Genomic DNA, 6,415 nt, shown 5'->3' with positions numbered 1-6,415 from the left:
GTCAAGAGACCCTTAAATAACCTTTTACCAAGGTTTAAAAAAATTATATCTACAACCCTTGATAAATAAGGTTATTTAAGGGGTCTCTTGACCCTCAAAACAAGATTTTATTTTATTTAATAAAAAAATAAAAAAAAACCACAATCATGCACAAACATATATATATATATATATATACATACACATACACAAAAATTCATAATTGTATGAATTTATATGATACCAAAAGTCAAATTAACCCGATCAATATTTATATGATCTAATTCAATAGTCAACAGGGGCAAGAGTTTTAAATTGTAAAAACAAGGTTCTTTGCACAATCTATCATGGTAGTAGTTGAACAGAACAAATCCTAATACATCCTATATAAGGCCAAAGTTGATGAAAGGAAATAAAAATCGGTTACATGCACAGCTTTATATACATGTCCCTTCCCAAATTCTAAATTCTTCACATGTTTCCTTATATCAGCAACCCAAATTAACAGCAAAGCCACCTGAAAAAAACAAAAATGAAAATTTCACAATCAGACTAAAGGAACAGAATATCACATAGCAAACTAGTACCAACAGCTCAACAAGTCATTCCAAATTTATCCAATAGTACTAAAACAATGACTAGCTTGAGATGATCTTCATACCTTAGTGATCACTACTAGATTGGGCTGATAGTGAGGTGATACAACTCAACAGAGCAACTAAAATTTGTAATGATAAAAGCAATAATGAACTAATCCATAGTAGCTTTTAGGCTAACCCATTAACTATATTCTCACACTACCAAGAAAATTATTATAGATCAAGTGCATAAAATTTGAAAAGTGGAGACGAAAGCTATATTCTTTCAAATAGCAAGAGCTCAAAGTTTTCCTTGAGTTATTTCTATAAATCAAAAATCTGTAAAATACAAGTTTAGGTTATGAAATTTAATCATTGTCTATTAGGTGACAACATGTTGGTTCCACTTTCTTATTAATATCACTTAGTACAATGAGGAAACAAATTCAGTTGGAACAATATTTCACGGAAGCTTTCAAAAGGGAGAACAACATGTAGCATGTGCAGGTATTTTTGTATGAAACACACTAATAAAGAAGTTCGGGAAAAAACACATTAAGAGAGAAATTGGAATACAACCTTTGCAGATGAAACACAAGTAAATCTACTAGCCAACCAGAACAAAGATAAATCTCAATGCAGCAAAAGATGTATAATTCACAACAACCTTATATAATGGCACTAATAGTGAAAAGACAAAAAAGAAATTATTACCCCAAATTGATGTCAACATAGTCACGAAAAGGTTCCACTCTCTTTGCAGCCTCTAACAAATGTCTGGATCATTTGCACAAAATTGGACAAACAATGGCTGATCCTCCTGCAATTAATTAAAAAAAAAAAAAAAAAAAAAGAGTATAAATTTACGAAGGTAAATTGATAAAATATTAGTTTTAAATACCTTGCAAGTGGTAAATTCCTGGTCACAGTACTTTTCAGTCTCGGTAAAAATGCGAGAGTGCAACATGGGCGTATAAGCTGCCTCAGTAATGGCCAAGGACACCACTATCTTGCCTAATACCACAACAGAAAAAATAACTGATATTAGGACTATTATGTGTTCCATGCAAGTGGAATACCACCAAAACTTATCTTACACTGTTTGGCAAGCTTGAACCAAGACAGAGAAAATTTTGAAGCATGATTCGTAATAAAATTGACATCAAGAGGCAGAAAATTCAAACATTGTATTAAACTTCTTGAACTCATTCTCTGGTAGGGAAGGTATGACATTCAAAGGGGGGTCTTTTTTGTAGATGGAATAACCTTTGGCTGGCCATAAAATGCAAAGTATACATATTAACTAGATTAATACACCCATACAGAGTAAACAACAACAACCACGATGCAGATCATAATTGGCAACCGATAGAGAGTAAATTTTAGATTTACGTTGATAAAAAGGGAAAAGGACAATTTTCCAAAATTTATGACACGACATGCCTCCAATAGTTTTTGTTGCTTGTGCCCCAAAGGTTTGAAGGAATTGTTATTTCGTCACTATGATAATACATTCTCATAATCTAATCTAGACACTTTAGAACTCCCTCAAAACTAATTTTGGTGGTGCAATCTTCCATTCCAGAAAAATATGCTATAGTACATACTTAAACTCAACCAGTAAATTACCTTATCTTTAGGAGTTTTTCCAATTGCATTGCGTAGGATCTGTAGTGCAGCCTTGAGATTTAACTGCCGGATCTCAAATTGAGTAGCTAAAAGCCATATTTTTGTGAAATAGAATTTCTAATGATGAATGAGCTTCAGACTCTCCCTAAAAAAATTATAATTTAATATCATAAGTACAATCAAATAACTTAAGAAAACATGCACAATAACTTATAAAGAGAAATAGAATGCATATAAATCTACTTGCACTGAAATAGCTTACGTAACTGTATTATCCGATTTGAATTGTCTTCTTAATGAGAAATCAATGTATCCATTGGGGAAACCTATATTACAGCTGATCCTTAATGAGAAATAGATTTGGTTCCAACTAAGTAGTACCTCCTCCATGTGCTTGAGACAAGAGGGTTTGTACAAGCTTGGATGCTCCCATCTGGAAACCAATGGATTGACTCAAATGAATTAAACAGGACTTCATTCAGCCAAATCACCAGTGCAGTATGGTAGAGTGAAAAACCTGAGTTGCACATTATATATTACAATAGACATGATAGATATTGTATTTTTTAAATTCCTAGTGCAATATGAATTCTTACTACTATAACACAAGCAGTAAGTTATTGTTCCTCTCCCAATGCCTCTTAGTCCTTTATGATCAATCAAGCGAATGGCCTTCAAGCCCCGCAGGTTCTTTTTGCATAAATGGTTTGAACCTCCACATGAAAAAGGCATTGCAAACACAATCAAAGACATTACTAATAGCACATTGGCAATACAAAGCACATGAATTCTCACATCAAGTCACTGAAGTATAAATAACATCAATCTAATCTGAAGAATCTGGCTATAAAGAACAGTACCGAAAGATCTTTTTATCATCCTTAAAAGATTCAAAATTCACAATCTAAAGCCCTGAATACTTCCATTTTGAACTATCATTAAAACCCAAAATCATCATCGAGTGAGTAGATCTGAATAATGCAATAAATCCTTAGCTATAGAAATTCAAGATCTAGATCAAATTCCAGGACTTAATCTTTCCACATAGAACCTAAAAATTCAAGCTTTACTTACTATTTTTCATCCAAAATCCAATAGCAAAATCAACCAATAATTTAAGCTCAAATCAAACCAGAATGTACAAGATAACCGAGTTCAAAATCCAACACAAAGTAACAATTTAAGCTAGAAATTTAAGCAATTGAATATATACACACACACAAAGCCAATTCAATCCCAAAATCCTCTCCAATACATCATTCTTTTCCTACAATTTTTAGACAACCAAATAGATTCTCGAATGAATCAAAGAAATTTAATAGAACTCAAATTTCAGCACAAGTTAACGGTTAGGGATTCGAGCTAGAAAATTTACCAATTGAAAACACCAACAATAAAATTATAAAAATTAAAAAAAATTAAAAAACTAAAAATTTTCAACAAAAAAAATCTCAACAAAACCGATACAATATAAACTCATTTATTTTCCTACGATTTCTCAACAACCAAACAGATTCTAAACGAGTCCAAAGAAATTTAATCGAGCTCAAATTCCACCACAAAGCTAACGAATTGAGCTAGAATTTCAAAGTAATTGAAATAAATATAACTTTTTAAATAAATAAAAACTCAAACAAAGCCTATTCATTGCAAACAATTTCTCTGAGTAAATCTATAGAAATGCAATGAAATGAAAAGCCGTAGAAGATCGTACCTATAGAATCGGATATAAGTCTCTGAGTGATTGAGAGAGAAAAGCTTGTTGTGGAAGCTGATTCAGATTCCGATATTCAAAGTACAAAAGCAATGGAAGTTTGTGAGAGAGTGAATTTTCTGATATTTGAGTTTCTGAGAGAGTTTTCTGAACGAAAATGGAAAATGACTACAGTGTGAGAGAGAGAACGAAAATGTGTGTTTATACCTCTCTATCTTTTTTTTTTTTTTAAAATGGGAAATGGGAATATACCTCTCTATCTATCTCAAGGGATGAAATTATTTTAGATATCTATTTTAAGGGTTGGGTTAGGGTTGCGTTGAAAAAAGGTAGATACTTGAAGCCAGCTCACGCGGGAGAGCAAAAACTGCCTGCTTTTATTTAAAATATCGGTGGTATGGAGTAGTTTATTTCAAGGATTCTTCTAAAAATTTGTGACCCACAAAATAAGGTTGCTTTAAATCAGGCCTGGCACATTAATTAGCATTTATTTCCATGGTGTTTTGTGAACCCTCGAAAAATGTGGGTCGAAACAAATCAAGTTTCTTGTAGTGCGTGCTCCTAAAGCTATAGAAATATAATGGATCTTGTACAAACACACAAAAGTCCCCACATATCATGGTTTCCACCAAACAAGATGTTCTTTTACACCTAACACTAACAATTTTTCAAGAAATTTGTTTCAAGACAAAGAACTTTAATTTACCACAAAGCACTATAAAGTTTGAAAGTAGGAATGGTTGTTATAAAAAAAATTTAAAAAAAAAAAAAAAAAATCTTCCAAAAAAAGCTTTACTTTTGCTCATTTTTGTCCATGTTTACTTTGGCTTTTAGCGGGCACTAAAGACATAATGTGGGACACAACTCAGAAGTAAAAAATCCATGTCTGAATGAACGCACAAATTGGTAGTCAACATGGCATGCCTTCTGGTTTATCCATTAATTAAATTACTACTTTATATTCTAGTTTTAGTGCATGTAATCTGTAAGCTAAATTTTCTTGAAGACAAACTTATGATGGCTTAAGAAAGTGATTCTTATTCTAATGACTTGACAATGATGTTGCACTAAGACTGGCTGCTCGATAACATTGATCTGGGACACACTATATATCAAGCCACCCCTGGGATTAGATAAAAGTCTTTGCTCTTTTTTGGGGTTAGCGAATGAATTTTACGCAAGAACCGGAACAATTAATCACATCAAGAAGACAAACACCTGAAGCAACTTTATGTCTCTAATGGGTAGTTTTTAGAGGGATTATTATTTATTATTAGAATCCTTAGTATAAAATTTCTAAAATCTTATCAATCTATTTTAAAATTAATGAGTAGATTAGATTTTATCATATCTTCAATAATTTATATAAATGGTGATAATAAATGTTTTTTTTTTTTAAATGTTGATGACAAGTAAAATCTCTAGTCATTTCAAAATAAATGAATAAGATTTAAGAATTTTACTATTGGATTTACCTAAGAACTCTAGAGGCTTAATCCTTTTTAAAGTGATTTTAGCTAATGAGTAGTTTTTACTTTAGGTAAGAGTTTCTAAAATTTTATCCATCCAATTTGAAATGAGTGGATTATAATTTTTTTTACATCATCAGTAATTTATAGATACCAAAATGAGAATGTTTAGCATTTAATTTAAAGGTAAATGATGTGGCAAAATCCACTCTACTCATTTTAAATTGGATGGATAGAATTTTAGAAAGTTTATAATAGAAAAAACCCTAATAACTATAGAGGATCATAGTTTAATAGGTAATGAGGAAAACCATTAATCCCACTCGTAATAATTTTTTATTACTTATGAAATATTGGTTGTGCTTTTCTCAGTGCTGTTTATCTGCTCCCCTTTGAGCTCTCATGTGATACTATGGCATTTGAAGACATCATTTATAGTAAGTTAAAACCTACCCCAGCTCTATACTTCTAGCTATCCCACTTCTTTACTGCGTCGGCTTGGCACAATTACATATGATTTTACATATCCAATAATGAAAACTAGACTAAAAAAATTTCATCGTGATGTATGTAAAAAGGCATGTAAAACTATTGAATATTTGGGGAGCAACAGGCGTGCACGGCTCACTGATGTGGACTTTAGAAACGTAATCAAACTCAGTAGCTCATCAGCATCATCATTGGAAGAATTTGGCAGTGGCGTCTATAACATCAAACATGTTCAACTTTAGGAGTTCAAAAAAAGAGGATTTGTAGTTTTGGTTTTCCTTTTGTATCGGATAATTCTACATGTACTACACCAGACAAAGCTTATCCCACTATTAATAAACTTTATATAAACCAAGCTTATGCTTGATATTTTGAACCCATGATGAATATATGTATCAAGCTGAACCTTTAAGTTTTTAGTTTAAACCCCAAAAATCTAGAAAAACTAATGGTCTAAGGAAAGAAGAACTTGCCCTGGAACCTGTTCTATTATTCCTGGGAGAAGATGAATTAAAGCTTTGGACCAATACTAGGGGGCTTACTTCTGAATATTTTGG

General features: G+C 31.9%; 1 long non-coding RNA gene across 5 annotated transcripts; it reads right to left on the bottom strand.

Annotated features, from left to right (window-relative positions):
• Positions 1-210: 210 nt before the first annotated feature.
• On the bottom strand, positions 211-4,129 carry LOC115982383. 5 transcript variants are annotated; one of them, XR_004089608.1, is made up of 7 exons: positions 3,901-4,129; positions 2,783-2,899; positions 2,454-2,619; positions 2,187-2,331; positions 1,459-1,571; positions 1,272-1,377; positions 211-496 (listed from the first exon to the last, which is right to left on the bottom strand). It is a non-coding gene; the product is annotated as an uncharacterized LOC115982383 (long non-coding RNA). The 5 variants fall into 5 exon arrangements; XR_004089611.1 differs by lacking the exon at positions 2,783-2,899 and having other exon boundaries at positions 3,901-4,128; XR_004089609.1 differs by lacking the exon at positions 3,901-4,129 and having other exon boundaries at positions 2,449-2,619; positions 2,783-3,886.
• Between the last annotated feature and the right edge of the window lie 2,286 nt (positions 4,130-6,415).

Source organism: Quercus lobata, chromosome 3, assembly GCF_001633185.2.
Source record: "Quercus lobata isolate SW786 chromosome 3, ValleyOak3.0 Primary Assembly, whole genome shotgun sequence".
In the NCBI taxonomy this organism is placed as follows: domain Eukaryota; kingdom Viridiplantae; phylum Streptophyta; class Magnoliopsida; order Fagales; family Fagaceae; genus Quercus; species Quercus lobata.
The sequence above is the reverse complement of the archived record's forward strand: the minus strand, read 5'-3'. Positions and strand labels throughout refer to the sequence as shown.